This window comes from Pempheris klunzingeri, chromosome 18 (assembly GCF_042242105.1).
Source record: "Pempheris klunzingeri isolate RE-2024b chromosome 18, fPemKlu1.hap1, whole genome shotgun sequence".
In the NCBI taxonomy this organism is placed as follows: Eukaryota; Metazoa; Chordata; class Actinopteri; order Acropomatiformes; family Pempheridae; genus Pempheris; species Pempheris klunzingeri.
This window is the reverse complement of record NC_092029.1, coordinates 9143637-9163962: the sequence shown is the minus strand read 5'-3', so window position 1 is coordinate 9163962 and position 20326 is coordinate 9143637. Positions and strand designations below refer to the sequence as shown.

Below are 20326 nucleotides of genomic sequence, written 5' to 3'. Positions count from 1 at the left end.
TTTGTTGCATATTCTCATCAGAAACAAATAAAAGAAAATCAAAGTCAATTGTGAATGGCGTTTTTGTTAGATTTGTTCGTTTAGTGTTAAAGAAGTTCAGTTTGCTTGGCAGAATTGATTTTGAGGGACTCCATCTCAAATGCCTTCACTGCCCTGCTTGCAAGAATATTACAGAACATAATCCTTGATAAACACTAGTAACACTATTGCAAATCTTAATTTGTTGATATGGTATTTTGATATGGTTGAATGAAATGTCAAAGTTTGATTAGCGAAATACTCAGTGTATTTAAGTGGCTTGATGTTTTCTTTTCTGTAATTTTGTAGTCTGCTCAGTTTGGGTTCATATCATCTACTGATATTTGCTACTCAGAAAGAAAGAATCTGTAAGATTGACTTTTTATCACTCGACAATCGATTCTTACACACTTTTATTTTGAAATCCCCCATCTCTGACCTTTTGTCGTCACTTCCTGAGGAAGCTATTCCTCGTTGCTAGCTAGTTACGCTGGTTTTGATTTCAAGACTTTGTGCACTTGTGTAAACATTTTTGGGAAACGCATCGTGGTTTTTAAAAAGACAAGTGATTGTTCAGGCTACGTCTGGTACGTGTGCTCCTTTGTTTAGACCCGTTTAGAGATGGAGCCTCGTCTCCTCCATGTTTTGTAGAAACACTGGTTGATACGTGTCCTCATATGAAACAATCGCGACTTCGCTTTGGCGCTAAATCTCGCTTTTATCTGGACGTTATTGGTTTACATGTTGATGGAGAAAGAAGTCTGTTTCCACGTTAAACTACTGTTCGGAGTCATACACGAGTTAACGAACATTTGAAGGTGTAGTTTGTACATTTTTATCTTGCTTGTTTATTGTTTGGATTCATGGTGGTGGTCACTTTTCTCTACTACTGCAACACCAGAATTTCACCCCGGGGATCAATAAAGTATTTCTATCTATCTATCTATTTCATTTAAGGCAGCACTGTAGCAGCACCGTCTCTTCGCGGGCTGGAGGATGTCCAACCACGATGCAGATGTTTTGGAGAAACTCCTGGCTAAACTAAATCATGTTCTGTGAGGTATGCAGCTAGCTTCTATCACACTGCATTTGCTGATCTGCAAGGAAGCATTCACCTCAATATCAGCATGTCCTCTCTGACCTGATGGATTTATTGTGGCACAGCTTCCACTAGTCTACATAGAGAGAGGCTGCACATTAGTAGGTATCCAGTACTGTGGAACTATGTACCGTATTTTTCGGACTATAAAGCGCACTTAAAATCCTTTAATTTTCTCAAAAATCGACAGTGCGCCTTATAATCCGGTGCGCTTTATGTATTAATTCTGGTTGTGCTTACTGACCTCGAACCGATTTTATGTGGTACACGGCGCTCAAAAGTCTGTCAAAATGTTTTAGTAGGACTTTGGTAAACTACGAGGCCGCACCGCTTGATGGATTGTCGGAGCTTTACGGCTACCGTAGTCAGGAGCCCCGCGGAGTACCGTAATACGTGCTGCGCTTCAACATAATATTATGGTGTGTGTATAAGGACCCCAAAATGGCACATGTTAAGAGACATGCTTACGAAGCGGATTTCAAACTCAAGGCTATCAGTCACGCAGTAGAACATGGGAATAGAGCAGCTGCGAGAGAATTCAACATTAATGAATCAATGGTACGGAAGTGGAGGAAGCAAGAAGATGACCTGCGCCAAGTAAAGAAGACCAAACAGAGTTTCCGAGGGAACAAAGCGAGATGGTCACAGTTAGAGGACAAGATAGAACAGTGGGCTATTGAACAGAGAACAGCAGGTAGAAGCGTCTCCACAGTCTCTATTCGACTCAAGGCAACAGCGGTAGCACGTGACATGAAGATCAGCGACTTTCGAGGAGGTCCTTCTTGGTGCTTCCGTTTTATGAAAAGGCGTAATCTCTCCATCCGCACAAGAACTACCATCTCGCAGCAACTGCCAAAGGATTACGAAGAAAAGATGGCCATTTTCCGCACCTACTGCAAGAACAAGATCACTGACAAGAAGATCCGGCCAGAACACAAAGTGAAACTGAAAAAGTGAGTGTATTGTTTTGTATTTTATGTGTTACAACTGAGCAATGTTGAGAGTTATTGTGAATGAGTTGAATAAAGTTTGACTTATCTGACTGTTTTGTTTCGCTTAATGCGCCTTATAATCCAGTGCGCCTTATGTATGAAAATAGACCCGTTTATTGATATTGCGCTTTATAATCCGGTGCGCCATATAGTCCGAAAAATACGGTATACAAATGACTATGTTAGCTCCTGCACATTGCTGCTTAGGGAAATGTCTCATCTAAAGCAATTGCTCATCACTTTGCTGCAACTTAGCTCATCCATAGCAATTTAGACTGACATATTGTCAGAAGCCCATCACTAGTGACCTCAGACCCAAAGCAGTCACATTGACGACAAGAAAGAGACAAACCTGCAAAAAGTTGTTTCAGAAGCTATGAGCGTAACCTGTGTGTTATAATCTGAGAACTAGAGAATTAATGCAGTTAGATAAAGTGTGGCTGAAGACTGAGATACAGGGTGTATCATTTATACATTTTTTTCCTGAACTAAATACAGAAACGGAGTACGTAGACGACCAAGAAAATCACTGAAGATGGACAACAGGGATGCCTGCAGTCTGAGGGACAGAAAGAAGATGGATGCCAGCACAGTATGGCAGTGGCGCATCATGCATGTTAACAAATATTGGAGACATCCAGAATCATTCCATAACAGCAGTGAAATAGGATTGGATTTTAATGTAACATCCAATAGACAGAAAAAATTGGATTTACAATTAGTGACAAATGCTATCATTCTTGAGGTCTGTGACTTTGCTAAAATAGTAAATCAGAGTGAAGGGCATTTTATTACAAACATTCTGGAGAACAATTTTGACCTTGGTTTGGAAAGTGAACAACAGCGGATTGATTTTACTGCTCGAATTCTACACAAAGTCCAAGACCTGATCAGAAACCCTCCTGAAGATAAACATGAAGTTTTTACTCTCTTTGACACATCATCTGGGCCAGAATGTAAGATGGATGGAGTCCATGCTGATGACGGTGAACATCAGGATGAATACAAGTGTTCAGCAGCTCAGTCAACAGAGGAACTGAAAGACAGTCCTCTCCCTTCATTCCCTTATTGTGAGGAAATTGATCTGAACCTTGACGTTGGGTCAAAACAAAGTCTAGATCCAGGTTTGTTGACAAAGGGAGTGATGTTAGAAGTACTACACTTCACCAGAGTATTGACTGGATCCTACAGCTCCATTGTTCTGAGTGTGTTGATGCATAATTTTCATCTTGATCTCAAAAGTCAGCAGGTCAAAAATCAAGTCTGGCTCAACATCTCACACCTGCTAAAAAGGAGAAAGGAATTTGAAAATGAGCCATTTTCCTTTCAGACAAACCTCATCAACAGACCCCAAGATCTGTCCTGTATAAGAGCCCCTCAATATCAGTTTAAGGAAGTAACAAGAAACAAACAGGAGAAGAGGGCTGTCGTGAGTACAAGTGAACAGGTCACCAAAAGGCGCAGATTAGTATGGTCTCAACACATGGAGACGGACACGCTTTCTCATGACACTGACTTGTGCACCAGTGGAACAGAAGAAGGTGACTGTCGCTACACTTGTCCTCAAGGAGAGTCTGATCTAGACTCAGATGAGGTCACAGATTTGGAAAACACTGGTAATCAGGAGGACTTACAAAACCCATCAAACTCTGACATGGATCAAAATGAAATGGCAACAGAGAAACACATGTGGAAGTTGCGTGCAAACCGTGTCAAACAAATAATCTCTGGACCAAACAAACAGTTCGGTCTATTCACTTGGTCCCAAAAATTCGGCCTTGAGTTCAATGTTGGATTTGGCCCAAAGCAAGACTTCAGTCTTGACTCTTTGCCTAATGCTGTTTTGCTAGAAGTTGCTAAATTTGCTTTAGCAATGAATTTATCACAGCAGGATTTCATCATGGAGATTCTTGAGTACAACTTTGACTTTGGCCTGCAGAGTGAACACCAAAGGAACAATTTCACACATGAAATGATGAACAGAGTAAGACAACTGAAAAAATGCCAAGATGCAATCAAATTCTCGACTAAAGTTTTTGAACTTCCTGGTCCCACGTCATTATTGGCAAATCAGAGCATGGACAGTGTCAATCCTGAAATCAGCAGCATACTGAGAATGGAGGAGTCTGATGTTGCTCCTGAGTGTCCTACTGATTCACCTGCTGAAACTGAAGAACATGTTTCAGGGAAAAGTGTGGATCTTTATCCCTTTTGCAAGAAAATAGGTCTGAGGCTGCATGTAAACAAGCGCCAACCACACAAAAGACTGGAACTCAACAAATTGACCAATGGAGCAATGACTGAAGTGACAAACTTTGCAGAAAAGTTGTGTGGAACATTTCAGCAAATTTGTCTTGACATCTTTAGACACAACTTTGATCTGGATTCACAAAGTGGAGACTCTGACGTCGTCAAAAATATTCTTGAGCAAATTCCAGCTATAATTCAGCAAAGGAATCTCTCCAACTGCGCAAGATCCTGCAGGGAACTAAAGAGCACAAGAAAAGATTCCTCAAAAATTGTGAAACTGGATTGTCAGAACAAACCAACTTTAAATGCATGTAGTGCTGGTTCTTCCCAGGCTACAATCACAGACCAAAATATAAGTAACTCCACTGACACTGAACATCAAGATGAGCTCAATTTAATGCTGTGGAAATTGCGGACCAATCACATTCAGCGAATCCTCTCAGTACCTCATGAAGAACACTGCCCGCTCTATTTTTACTCCAGATGCAAGAAAATAGGCATTGATTTCAATGTAGGATCTGGAGTAAAACAAAATCTCGATCCCAAATTATTGACCCATGGCATCATGGTTGAACTTTACACTTTTGCCAAAGCACTGATGGCAGCCACAAAGCATTTCATCACAGAGATACTGGAGTATAATTTCAATCTTAATTTCAAAAATGATCTGTATCGCAATGCCTTTACAAAGCAAACTCACACTAAATTCACACTAAAAAAATACAGCCCAGGCAAAGTGCAAATGCCTTTTGAACTTCCTGACATGGAGTGCATGCAAGAACCCACTTATAACAGAACTACATATTGCCCCATATGCCATCAAGACAGAAATCTTTATCAGGATGAATCAGACCCTGGTCATATTCATCGTCCTTACACCATGACTGACACAGTCTCTGCTGATACGAACTGCACTGCACAAAAGCCAGCAGAGGATCGGTCCTCTACCTTCTCAACAACTGAGGAGACAATAATGAACAGTTACCCTCGCTGCAAGAAAATTGGGTTGGATCTATGTGTGGACAAAGACCAACCAAAAGATAAACTTGACACAAGTGTATTGACATGTGGGATTATGAATGACGTGACTAGTTTTGCCAAAAAATTGTGTGGAACAAAATACAAGATCGTTAATGATGTCCTTGAACACAATTTCAACATTGGTGCACAGAGCCGAGATGTAAATCCTTCAGCGCTATTTTCCAGATTCAATGCACGAAAGCAGAGCGACCCTAACTGGTTAGATGAAGTGTTTGTTATTCAGCGTATTCCTCCAAAGGATCCTGAACAAACACTTAGATTAAAAAAAAAACTGGTCATGCAGGGACGTGAAAAAGAAACTTTACAAAAGAGAAAGCTGGCCCTGCAAGCAAAGGCGGAAAGAGCCATGCAGTCAAGTCCTTCAAAAAATGAAAAACAGATGAGAACAACTGATTGTGACTTGGACCACCAAGAAATAAGAGCAGACAACAACTACACTTGTCCTCTAGGAGAGTCTGATTTAGACTCTGATTCGGACACTGGTAATCAGGACGACAACTCTGACATGGAACAGGAAGAAATAGGAACAGAGAAACACTTGTGGATGTTGCGTGCAAAACGTGTCAAACAAATCCTCTCTGCACCAAGCAGACAGTTCGGTTTACTCACTTGGTCCAAGAGATTCGGCCTAGAGTTCAATGTTGGATTTGGCCCAAAGCAAGACTTCGGTCTTGACTCTTTGACTAATACTGTTTTGCTTGAAGTTGCTAAATTTGCTTTAGCAATGAATTCATCGCAGCAGGATTTCATCATGGAGATTCTTGAATACAACTTTGACTTTGGCCTGCAGAGTGAACACCAAAGAAACAATTTCACACATGAAATGATGAACAGAGTAAGACAACTGAAAAAATGCCAAGATGCAATCAAATTCTCGACTAAAGTTTTTGAACTTCCTGGTCCCACGTCATTATTGGCAACTCAGAGCATGGACAGTGTCAATCCTGAAATCAGCAGCATACTGAGAATGGAGGAGTCTGATGTTGCTCCTGAGTGTCCTACTGATTCACCTGCTGAAACTGAAGAACATGTTTCAGGGAAAAGTGTGGATCTTTATCCCTTCTGCAAGAAAATAGGTCTGAGGCTACATGTAAACAAGCGCCAACCACACAAAAAACTCGAACTCAACAAATTGACCAATGGAGCAATGACTGAAGTGACAAACTTTGCAGAAAAGTTGTGTGGAACATTTGAGCAGATTTGTCTCGACGTTCTTAGACACAACTTTGATCTGGATTCACAAAGTGGAGACTCTGAGGTCTCCAAAAATATTCTTGAGCGAATTCCAGTTGCAGTGCAGGAAAGGAATCTACGCAAAAATTACAAGACACCGTTGGGTCAAAGCTGCTCTTACACTGAACCCCAAAATGAGCTCAAAATAAAGCTGTGGAAGCTGCGAGCCAATCATATTCAGCAAATCCTCTCAATACCTCATGAAGAACACTGCCCACTCTATTTTTACTCCAAATGTAAGAAATTAGGCATTGATTTCAATGTAGGATCTGGAGTAAAACAAAATCTTGACGCAAAATTACTGACCAATGGTATCATGGTTGAACTTGGCACTTTTGCCACAGCACTGGAATCAGCCACAAAGCATTTCATCACAGAGATACTGGAGCATAATTTTGATCTCAATTTGAAAACTGAGCTGGTTCGCAATACCTTTGCTGCGCAAGCTATGGTTAAAGTTAGAGGAGCTTATGCACACAAAAGAAATGGTCTACTGCATACGCCTTTTGAACTTCCTGACATGGAGTGCACCCAAGAATCTTCTTGTGACAAAACTACATATTGTCCAAAATGCTATCAAGACAGGTATCTTAAACTCTGTCAGAATGAATCGGACCCTGGTCGCATGCATCACTCTCGCTCACGTACCATGACTGACACCGTCTCTGCTGATGCAAACTGCACTGCACAAAAGCCAACAAAAGAGCCGCCCTCGACCCTTTCAACAACTGAGGAGACAATAATGAACAGTTACCCTCGCTGCAAGAAAATAGGTCTGAGCCTGTGTGTGGGCAAAGACCAACCAAACTATAAACTTGACTCAAGTGTATTGACACGTGGGATCATGATGGAAGTGGATTGTTTTGCCAAAAAATTATGTGGAACAAAAAAACAGATTATTTGTGATCTCCTTGACCACAACTTCAACATTGGTGCACAGAGCCTAGATGCATCTCCTGGAATGCAGTTCCGCAAAGTGGCTTCACTAAATGATTGCAGCCTCGCGTGGTTAAGTGAAGTTTTTGTCATTCAGCCTGCACCTCGCAAACAACCTGGACAAGCAAGTAAACCAAAAGAGTTACTGGCCATGCAGGACTATGACAGGAGGGAAACTTTTAAAAAAAGACAGCTGGCACTGCAAGCGAAGGAAGGAGTCACAATACCAAGTCCCAATATCAGTGCTGTAAAATCAAAGACGGATCAACAGAGTGGAATGCACCTTTATCCTATGTGTACTAAGATAGGTTTGGACCTGGACGTGACCACAAAATCAACAAGGGAAGAAAAGCTGAACTTAAAGCTATTGACCAGAGATGTAGTGTTTGAGGTGTATAAATTTCTAAATAGCAGGAAACCAGGACAGTATTTCCCAAACACTTTGTTTGACATCCTTGACTATAACTTTGATCTTAGCTCACAACATCACAGGCGCTGGGAATTTTCCTTAGCAACTGCATCCAGAGTCCAAGCCATGGTCAAGGTGTATCGTAAAAAACGAGGGACAGCAAACAAAGTCTTCGAGCTGCCATTTGTGTATCCTAAGGCTCCACAAAGGTGTTCAGACAAGGGACAAAACAAGAAACATAAAGGGTATTCCAGACAAGGGGCAGATAATAGAACAAGTAAGGATGGTACTGTTCAGCAAGACGGACACCATTCAGATGTCACTCAGTTCAGTTTTCTGGATGTTGTCCAACCTACAGAGGATCTTTGCTTTGATGATGATGACTCACATCCTTGGAGGATAACCCAGGTGAATTATAGTTCAGTGAATGTAGGCTGTGGCAGTCCTCTCCAGGACAGCATGGAGGCTAAAGAGGAGATAGACGAACCATATTATGCCAATATGAAACCAGAACCAGACACTGAGGAGAAATATCATCCACATTACGCTGATGTCAAAACAGAGTCAAATGCTGAGAATCTTGAGTATTTAGTGCCAGCTGAACCTGCAGGATCCCTTGGGTATACCGATCTACACATGAATCTTAACTCCGAAAGCAAAACAAAAACTGAATCAGAAAATGAGGAGGTCCAAATTTGCTTCCAGACGGTACCACTAGAAGCACATTATGTCAAAACAGAGTCCAGTGCAGAAGATATTGAGTATATAGTCCCAGATGAAGCAGCAGAATCCAATGAATACTCCATGTTATCCATAGGTGAGAGCAACGAGAGTACAGCGATGACAGAATTGCAAGAACATGTGCCTGCTGACTTGTGATGTCTCATACATTGTGAAGTGTGGGCATCAAACAGGAATTATGTTAATCTTCTAAATTGTAGTTCACACAAGAGGCATGTGTGTTTTACATCAAACAGATGCTATTAGCTGCCTTAATTGCCTTTTAAAACTTATTTTCTGTGAATAGAGAATGTTGTTGATGACTTCATATTTTTCATTCTTATGGTTTTTAAATTTGTTTTTCCACTTTACTTTTTTTGATTTCTACTTTCTATTTTAAGTTGTTTTTTTAATGTTGTTTCCAAAAGATCATTCATTTCATGAACCTGTGGTGTAAAGATGAGTGTGTGTTGTATAAAGATTTGAAAGCATCCTCTAACCCTCTGTGTCTTATGCTTGAAAATTATTAACTTTTGCTGTATAGGACGTGCTTATGGCTTATGGTTATTTGCCTGGTGTGCTTCAGATAAAGAACATTTAACACCAACCATCTGATCTCAGGTTGTTTTATCCTCAACTCAACTGTTGAAGGCATCAGGATCAGTTATGATGTGACTACAGATGTAATACTGAACGTGGGCTGTTGGTGGTGCTCCACACCCGTAGCTTTCTTTATTCCTTTGGAACAACAGAAACCTAGACTTCGTGAAGCCTGTAAACCAGGCAGATGCAATAAACTACAGATAACTGCCTCACTGATCACAAGACCAGAGAGGAAAAAATGTAATAAAGCTTGTTGGCTCAAATTAATACAATGGTTAAACTCCACACAGGCAGTGGTTACAAATGTAACTAAATGGAAGTTAAATGCTCATGTACATCTCAGTAATTGGTGTGATTTAAGCACATAATTTGGCTTTGATCTGTTTGTTAAAACAGCAACAGTCAGACTCCTAAGGTCAAGTGGTTGTGCCTTCAAAATAAAACTCCTGAAAGTGAAGTAGACACCCTATAAGACAAGTGTTATATTGGATCCAACAAGCCGTCTGGTCATATGCAGTTGTTCTGTGTGACTGTATGGTCAGTCAGACCTTAAAGCACATAAAGCTTAGTGTCCTGTTCATGCAATATGTACTACGGAGGTGTGATAAGCACTTTGACATTTATATTTTATATTTCTACATTAAATACAGTGAAGTACAATGTACACACTGACACTCAAGTGCATTCAAACAAATTAATATATACTCTTTTTTTTTTTAAGTTTGCATGCAGAGACAGAATGGAAATGTTCTGTATAAAGACCTATTAAAACGCTCGAGGTCAGATAAATATGATTACACTGATCACAACTAATGAGACAATGAATGGTAATTATTAAACAAAAAAAAGGAATTATAATATATTATTAGTAATTCTGTTAAACTAAAAGAAACATTAAAGGTTAAATCACTAATATGTGATTCTCAGAAATAAGCAAAGATAATGACTATATTTGACTATCACTGGAAAATGAAGATGCTTCGTCCCCTGTGTGGTGTTTTAACCCTCTGCCGTCTGTCAGAGGCTTCACCTGGCCCAGTGTTAAAAGCAAGAGAAGATACTAGTATCAAATGACACTAGACGACCCAGGAGATGCATTGGTACCAACCACGTCATGTTTGCTTGTCAGGAGGGGAGCTAAATAATTCAAAGGCGTCCCTTGACCTCTCACCTCAACATATCTGAATGAAAAAGGCTTTGAGTGTCTGTTTACAGACAAACCCACTGTAATTATATGCAAAAAAAATCCAGGTTGTATAAATATATTATTTTTGCCTTTTCTTAAAATGTTGTAATTGAATATTTCTGCATACTTGGTTCCCTAAACAGTCTTTGGGAATTGCACAAGTTGGGTATGACTGAAAAGCTGAGACTCTACAATACATAATTAAAAAAAAACCTCAACTCAGTTACAACAGGTTTAATTTCTCACTCGGCCATAACTCATAATTAACATGAAATGTAGACTAAAATGTGTTAAAATGCCAGCATTGCATTGAGTACACCTCATTTCTGTGCGTTCTGCATCCAGAGGATAACCAGACTCCTGATTTCCGTCTGTCTGCTGTAATTTCTCCTCTGAACTTTAAGTTTAGAACTTGTGTTTTGTAAGTTGTCGGCATTCAGCATGTAGGTCTGTTGAGACTGCCCTCCTTATTTTGAGGGACTCCAATTTAAAGGCCTTCACTGCCCTGCTTGCAAGAATATTACAGAACATAATCCTTGATAAATACTAGTAACACTATTGCAAATCTTAATTTGTTGATATGGTTGAATGAAATGTCTAAGTTTGTCTTTGAAGCGATTAGCTAAATACTCAGTGTATTTAACTGGTTTGATTTTCGATCATTTTCTCCAATGGTGCGTAAAGGGCAGCAAGATTATTCTATAAAATTGACTTTTTATCACTCGACAATCGATTCTTACACACCTTTATTTTGAAATCCCCCACCTCTGACCTTTTGTCGTCACTTCCTGAGGAAGCTTTTCCTCGTTGCTAGCTACGCTGTTTTTATTTTCAAGATTTCAAGACTTTGTGCACTTGTGTAAACATTTTTGGGAAACGCGTCGTGGCTTTTAAAACGACAAGTGATTGTTCAGGCTACGTCTGGTACGTGTGCTCCTTTGTTTAGACCCGTTTAGAGATGGAGCCTCGTCTCCTCCATGTTTTGTAGAAACACTGGTTGATACGTGTCCTCATATGAAACAATCGCGACTTCGCTTTGGCGCTAAATCTCGCTTTTATCTGGACGTTATTGGTTTACATGTTGATGGAGAAAGAAGTCTGTTTCCACGTTAAACTACTGTTCGGAGTCATACACGAGTTAACGAACATTTGAAGGTGTAGTTTGTACATTTTTATCTTGCTTGTTTATTGTTTGGATTCATGGTGGTGGTCACTTTTCTATACTACTGCAACACCAGAATTCCCCCCCGGGGATCAATAAAGTATTTCTATCTATCTATCTATTTCATTTAAGGCAGCACTGTAGCAGCACCGTCTCTTCGCGGGTTGGAGGATGTCCAACCACGATGCAGATGTTTTGGAGAAACTCCTGGCTAAACTAAATCATGTTCTGTGAGGTATGCAGCTAGCTTATATCACACTGCATTTGCTGATCTTCAAGGAAGCATTCACCTCAATATCAGCATGTCCTCTCTGACCTGATGGATTTATTGTGGCACAGCTTCCACAAGTCTACATAGAGAGAAGCTGCACATTAGTAGGTATCCACTACTGTGGAACTATGTACACAAATGACTATGTTAGTTCCTGCACATTGCTGCTTAGGGAAATGTCTCATCTAAAGCAATTGCTCATCACTTTGCTGCAATTTAGCTCATCCATAGCAATTTAGACTGACATATTGTCAGAAGCCCCTCACTAGTGACCTCAGACCCAAAGTCTGACCTGTTTTTTTAAACAGCAGTCAAAAAAGGTCACATTGACAACAAGAAAGAGACAAACCTGCAAAAAGGTATGTATACCAGGGGTGTCTGAACTTTTTTCACTGAGGGCCACATACAGAAAAACATACAAAGGGCTGGGCCACTCACTAGAAGTGAGCTATATTGCTAACTTTAATCCACTAGAGGTGATGCACATCGCCTCACCTCTAGTGGATTAAAAAAAATGGATTAAATGGATTAAAATCAATCAAATGTAGGTAAATTCTGCTTGATAACTGAATATGATTCAAGAAAAAAAAACAGCCTTTCCATTAGTGGGCTTTCATTTATTAGTTGTGGTACAAGCTGGTCTTTGCCTTGTTCAGGTGATCAGTGAGATCCACTAAAAATGCCAAACAGAGAGGGTCACTGAGCTCATGAAGAGCTCCTTCTCTCTCCAACACTGGTCCATTTCTGATCTCAGGGAATAAAACCGCTGCAGCACAGAGCCACAACTTAGCCAGCGCACGTGAGAATGGTAGAGTGCCCCCAGCTCGTCCCATGTCAGTCCCATCATGCCAACTGCATCTGGCACAGCTTCAAAAACATCCTCACCTGTCGTGATGCTCTTTAGACTGCTAACATCAAGCAGCTCCTCCGTAATGCAAAATGATGGTCATTAGTTATTAGCTGTGCTCTCATCGCACACCGTGTCTGAAACTTTCTACACTCAGTTGGCCCGCGGGCCGTAGTTTGTACACCTGATGTACACAAATGACTATGTTAGCCCCTGCACATTGCTGCTTAGGGAAATGTCTCATCTAAAGCAATTGCTCATCACTTTGCAACAATTTAGCTCATCCATAGCAATTCAGACCGACATATTGTCAGAAGCCCATCACTAGTGACCTCAGACCCAAAGTCATGACCTGTTTTTTTTAAACAGTAGTCAAAAAAGAAAGAAAGAGACAAACCTGCAAAAAGTTATGTTTCAGAAGCTATGAGCGTAACCTGTGTGTTATAATCTGAGAACTAGAGAATTAATGCAGTTAGATAAAGTGTGGCTGAAGACTGAGATACAGGGTGTATCATTTATACATTTTTTTCCTGAACTAAATACAGAAACGGAGTACGTAGACGACCAAGAAAATCACTGAAGATGGACAACAGGGATGCCTGCAGTCTGAGGGACAGAAAGAAGATGGATGCCAGCACAGTATGGCAGTGGCGCATCATGCATGTTAACAAATATTGGAGACATCCAGAATCATTCCATAACAGCAGTGAAATAGGATTGGATTTTAATGTAACATCCAATAGACAGAAAAAATTGGATTTACAATTAGTGACAAATGCTATCATTCTTGAGGTCTGTGACTTTGCTAAAATAGTAAATCAGAGTGAAGGGCATTTTATTACAAACATTCTGGAGAACAATTTTGACCTTGGTTTGGAAAGTGAACAACAGCGGATTGATTTTACTGCTCGAATTCTACACAAAGTCCAAGACCTGATCAGAAACCCTCCTGAAGATAAACATGAAGTTTTTACTCTCTTTGACACATCATCTGGGCCAGAATGTAAGATGGATGGAGTCCATGCTGATGACGGTGAACATCAGGATGAATACAAGTGTTCAGCAGCTCAGTCAACAGAGGAACTGAAAGACAGTCTTCTCCCTTCATTCCCTTATTGTGAGGAAATTGATCTGAACCTTGACGTTGGGTCAAAACAAAGTCTAGATCCAGGTTTGTTGACAAAGGGAGTGATGTTAGAAGTACTACACTTCACCAGAGTATTGACTGGATCCTACAGCTCCATTGTTCTGAGTGTGTTGACGCATAATTTTCATCTTGATCTCAAAAGTCAGCAGGTCAAAAATCAAGTCTGGCTCAACATCTCACACCTGCTAAAAAGGAGAAAGGAATTTGAAAATGAGCCATTTTCCTTCCAGACAAACCTCATCAACAGACCCCAAGATCTGTCCTGTATAAGAGCCCCTCAATATCAGTTTAAGGAAGTAACAAGAAACAAACAGGAGAAGAGGGCTCTCGTGAGTACAAGTGAACAGGTCACCAAAAGGCGCAGATTAGTATGGTCTCAACACATGGAGACGGACACGCTTTCTCATGACACTGACTTGTGCACCAGTGGAACAGAAGAAGGTGACTGTCGCTACACTTGTCCTCAAGGAGAGTCTGATCTAGACTCAGATGAGGTCACAGATTTGGAAAACACTGGTAATCAGGAGGACTTACAAAACCCATCAAACTCTGACATGGATCAAAATGAAATGGCAACAGAGAAACACTTGTGGAAGTTGCGTGCAAACCGTGTCAAACAAATAATCTCTGGACCAAACAAACAGTTCGGTCTATTCACTTGGTCCCAAAAATTCGGCCTTGAGTTCAATGTTGGATTTGGCCCAAAGCAAGACTTCAGTCTTGACTCTTTGCCTAATGCTGTTTTGCTAGAAGTTGCTAAATTTGCTTTAGCAATGAATTTATCGCAGCAGGATTTCATCATGGAGATTCTTGAGTACAACTTTGACTTTGGCCTGCAGAGTGAACACCAAAGAAACAATTTCGTACGTGAAATGATGAACAGAGTAAGACAACTGAAAAAATGTCAAGATGCAATCAAATTGTCAACCAAAGTTTTTGAACTTCCTGGTCCCACGTCATTATTGGCAACTCAGAGCATGGACAGTGTCAATCCTGAAATCAGCAGCATACTGAGAATGGAGGAGTCTGATGTTGCTCCTGAGTGTCCTACTGATTCACCTGCTGAAACTGAAGAACATGTTTCAGGGAGAAGTGTGGATCTTTATCCCTTCTGCAAGAAAATAGGTCTGAGGCTGCATGTAAACAAGCGCCAACCACAGAAAAAACTGGAACTCAACAAATTGACCAATGGAGCAATGACTGAAGTGACAAACTTTGCAGAAAAGTTGTGTGGAACATTTCAGCAGATTTGTCTTGACATCTTTAGACACAACTTTGATCTGGATTCACAAAGTGGAGACTCTGACGTCGTCAAAAATATTCTTGAGCAAATTCCAGCTATAATTGAGGAAAGGAATCTCTCCAACTGCGCAAGATCCTGCAGGGAACTAAAGAGCACAAGAAAAGATTCCTCAAAAATTGTGAAACTGGATTGTCAAAACAAACCAACTTTAAATGCATGTAGTGCTGGTTCTTCCCAGGCTACAATCACAGACCAAAATATAAGTAACTCCACCGACACTGAACATCAAGATGAGCTCAATTTAATGCTGTGGAAATTGCGGACCAATCACATTCAGCGAATCCTCTCAGTACCTCATGAAGAACACTGCCCGCTCTATTTTTACTCCAGATGCAAGAAAATAGGCATTGATTTCAATGTAGGATCTGGAGTAAAACAAAATCTCGATCCCAAATTATTGACCCATGGCATCATGCTTGAACTTAACACTTTTGCCAAAGCACTGCTGGAAGCCACAAAGCATTTCATCACAGAGATACTGGAGTATAATTTCAATCTTAATTTCAAAAATGATCTGTATCGCAATGCCTTTACAGAGCAAACCTACACTAAGCTTAGAGTATTGCATGCTCATAAAAAATACAGCCCAGTCAAAGTGCGAATGCCTTTCGAACTTCCTGACATGAAGTTCATACAAGAACCCACTTATAACAGAACTACATATTGCCCCAAATGCCATCAAGACAGAAACCTTTATCATGATGAATCAGACCCTGGTCGTATGCATCGTCCTTACACCATGACTGACACAGTCTCTGCTGATACAAACTGCACTGCACAAAAGCCAGCAGAGGATCGGTCCTCTACCTTCTCAACAACTGAGGAGACAATAATGAACAGTTACCCTCGCTGCAAGAAAATTGGGTTGGATCTATGTGTGGACAAAGATCAACCAAAAGATAAACTTGACACAAGTGTATTGACATGTGGGATTATGAATGACGTGACAAGTTTTGCCAAAAAATTGTGTGGAATAAAATACAAGATCGTTAATGATGTCCTTGAACACAATTTCAACATTGGTGCACAGAGCCGAGATGTAAATCCTTCAGAGCTATTTTCCGGATTGAATCCACGAAAGCAGAGCGACCTCAACTGGTTAAATGAAGTGTTTGTCATTCAGCGTATTCCTCCAAGAGATCCTGAACCAACACGTAGATGGAAAGAAAAACTGGTCATGCAGGGACGTGAAAAGAAAGAAACTTTACAAAAAAGAAAGCTGGCCCTGCAAGCAAAGGCAGAAAGAGCCTTGCAGTCAAGTCCTTCAAAAAATGAAAAACAGATGAGAACAACTGATTGTGACTTGGACCACCAAGAAATAAGAGCAGACAACAACTACACTTGTCCTCTAGGAGAGTCTGATTTAGACTCTGACAAAGTCACTGATTCGGACACTGATTCGGACACTAGTAATCAGGACGACAACTCTGACATGGAACAGGAAGAAATAGGAACAGAGAAACACATGTGGAAGTTGCGTGCAAAACGTGTCAAACAAATCCTCTCTGCACCAAGCAGAAAGTTCGGTCTACTCACTTGGTCCGAGAGATTCGGCCTTGAGTTCAATGTTGGATTTGGCCCAAAGCAAGACTTCGGTCTTGACTCTTTGACTAATACTGTTTTGCTTGAAGTTGCTAAATTTGCTTTAGCAATGAATTCATCGCAGCAGGATTTCATCATGGAGATTCTTGAGTACAACTTTGACTTTGGCCTGCAGAGTAAATACCAAAGGAACAATTTCACACATGAAATGATGAACAGAGTAAGACAACTGAAAAAATGTCAAGATGCAATCAAATTCTCGACTAAAGTTTTTGAACTTCCTGCTGAAATCAGCAGCATACTGAGAATGGAGGAGTCTGATGTTGCTCCTGAGTGTCCTACTGATTCACTTGCTGAAACTGAAGAACATGTTTCAGGGAAAAGTGTGGATCTTTATCCCTTCTGCAAGAAAATAGGTCTGAGGCTACATGTAAACAAGCGCCAACCACAGAAAAAACTCGAACTCTGCAAATTGACCAATGGAGCAATGACTGAAGTGACAAACTTTGCAGAAAAGTTGTGTGGAACATTTGAGCAGATTTGTCTCGATGTTCTTAGACACAACTTTGATCTGGATTCACAAAGTGGAGACTCTGACGTCTCCAAAAATATTCTTGAGCGAATTCCAGTTGCAGTGCAGGAAAGGAATCTACGTAAAAATTACAAGACACCGTTGGGTCAAAGCTGCTCTTATACTGAACCCCAAAATGAGCTCAAAATAAAGCTGTGGAAGCTGCGAGCCAATCATATTCAGCAAATCCTCTCAATACCTCATGAAGAACACTGCCCACTCTATTTTTACTCCAAATGTAAGAAATTAGGCATTGATTTCAATGTAGGATCTGGAGTAAAACAAAATCTTGACGCAAAATTACTGACCAATGGCATCATGGTTGAACTTGGCACTTTTGCCACAGCACTGGAATCAGCCAGAAAGTATTTCATCACAGAGATACTGGAGCATAATTTTGATCTTAATTTGAAAACTGAGCTGGTTCGCAATACCTTTGCTGCGCAAGCTATGGTTAAAGTTAGAGGAGCTTATGCCTACAAAAGAAATGGTCGACTGCATACGCCTTTTGAACTTCCTGACATGGAGTGCACCCAAGAATCTTCTTGTGACAAAACTACATATTGTCCAAAATGCTATCAAGACAGGTATCTTAAACTCTGTCAGAATGAATCGGACCCTGGTCGCATGCATCACTCTCGCTCACGTACCATGACTGACACCGTCTCTGCTGATGCAAACTGCACTGCACAAAAGCCAACAAAAGAGCCGCCCTCGACCCTTTCAACAACTGAGGAGACAATAATGAACAGTTACCCTCGCTGCAAGAAAATAGGTCTGAGCCTGTGTGTGGACAAAGACCAACCAAACTATAAACTTGACTCAAGTGTATTGACACGTGGGATCATGATAGAAGTGGATTGTTTTGCCAAAAAATTGTGTGGAACAAAAAACCAGATCATTTGTGATCTCCTTGACCACAACTTCAACATTGGTGCACAGAGCCTAGATGCATCTCCTGGAATGCAGTTCCGCAAAGTGGCTTCACTAAATGATTGCAGCCTCGCGTGGTTAAGTGAAGTTTTTGTCATTCAGCCTGCACCTCGCAAACAACCTGGACAAGCAAGTAAACCAAAAGAGTTACTGGCCATGCAGGAATATGACAGGAGGGAAACTTTTAAAAAAAGACAGCTGGCACTGCAAGCGAAGGAAGGAGTCACAATACCAAGTCCCAATATCAGTGCTGTAAAATCAAAGACAGATCAACAGAGTGGAATGCACCTTTATCCTATGTGTACTAAGATAGGTTTGGACCTGGACGTGACCACAAAATCAACAAGGGAAGAAAAGCTGAACTTAAAGCTATTGACCAGAGATGTAGTGTTTGAGGTGTATAAATTTGCAATTAGCAGGAAACCAGGACAGTATTTCCCAAACACTTTGTTTGACATCCTTGACTATAACTTTGATCTTAGCTCACAACATTACAGGCGCTGGGAATTTTCCTTAGCAACTGCATCCAGAGTCCACGCCATGGTCAGGGTGTATCGTAAAAATCGAGGGACAGCAAACAAAGTCTTCGGGCTGCCATTTGTGTATCCTAAGGCTCCACAAAGGTGTTCAGACAAGGGACAAAACAAGAAACATAAAGGGTATTCCAGACAAGGGGCAGATAATAGAACAAGTAAGGATGGTACTGTTCAGCAAGACGGACACCATTCAGATGTCACTCAGTTCAGTTTTCTGGATGTTGTCCAACCTACAGAGGATCTTTGCTTTGATGATGATGACTCACATCCTTGGAGGGTAACCCGGGTGAGTTATAGTTCAGTGAGTGTAGGCTATGGCAGTCCTCTCCAGGACAGCATGGAGGCTAAAGAGGAGATAGACGAACCATATTATGCCTATATGAAACCAGAACCAGACACTGAGGAGAAATATCATCCACATTACGCTGATGTCAAAACAGAGTCAAATGCTGAGAATCTTGAGTATTTAGTGCCAGCTGAACCTGCAGGATCCCTTGGGTATACCGATCTACACATGAATCTTAACTCCGAAAGCAAAACAAAAACTGAATCAGAAAATGAGGAGGTCCAAATTTGCTTCCAGACGGTACCACTAGAAGCACATTATTTCAAAACAGAGTCCAGTGCAGAAGATATTGAGTATATAGTCCCAGATGAAGCAGCAGAATCCAATGAATACTCCATGTTATCCATAGGTGAGAGCAACGAGAGTACAGCGATGACAGAATTGCAAGAACATGTGCCTGCTGACTTGTGATGTCTCATACATTGTGAAGTGTGGGCATCAAACAGGAATTATGTTAATCTTCTAAATTGTAGTTCACACAAGAGGCATGTGTGTTTTACATCAAACAGATGCTATTAGCTGCCTTAATTGCCTTTTAAAACTTATTTTCTGTGAATAGAGAATGTTGTTGATGACTTCATATTTTTCATTCTTATGGTTTTTAAATTTGTTTTTCCACTTTACTTTTTTTGATTTCTACTTTCTATTTTAAGTTGTTTTTTTAATGTTGTTTCCAAAAGATCATTCATTTCATGAACCTGTGGTGTAAAGATGAGCGTGTGTTGTATAAAGATTTGAAAGCATCCTCTAACCCTCTGTGTCTTATGCTTGAAAATTATTAACTTTTGCTGTATAGGACGTCCTTATGGCTTATGGTTATTTGCCTGGTGTGCTTCAGATAAAGAACATTTAACACCAACCATCTGATCTCAGGTTGTTTTATATCCTCAACTCAACTGTTGAAGGCATCAGGATCAGTTATGATGTAACTGCAGATGTAATACTGAACATGGGCTGTTGGTGGTGCTCCACACCCGTAGCTTTCTTTATCAGAATTACTTTAATAATCCCCAGGGGGAAATTGCTTTTTTTTTGTTACACACAGCTCCAAAATGTATTCCTTTGGAACAACAGAAACCTAGACTTCGTGAAGCCTGTAAAACAGGCAGATGCAATAAACTACAGATAACTGCCTCACTGATCACAAGACCAGAGAGGGAAAAATGTAATAAAGCTTGTTG

At 40.6% G+C, this 20326-nt stretch overlaps 1 long non-coding RNA gene across 1 annotated transcript; it reads left to right on the top strand.

Moving 5' to 3' along the window:
* Nucleotides 1-11383: 11383 nt before the first annotated feature.
* LOC139218174 (uncharacterized) lies at nt 11384-14793 on the top strand. The gene is made up of 3 exons (XR_011585648.1): nt 11384-11411; nt 11782-11884; nt 13313-14793. It is a non-coding gene; the product is annotated as an uncharacterized lncRNA (long non-coding RNA).
* The last annotated feature ends 5533 nt before the right edge of the window (nt 14794-20326 follow it).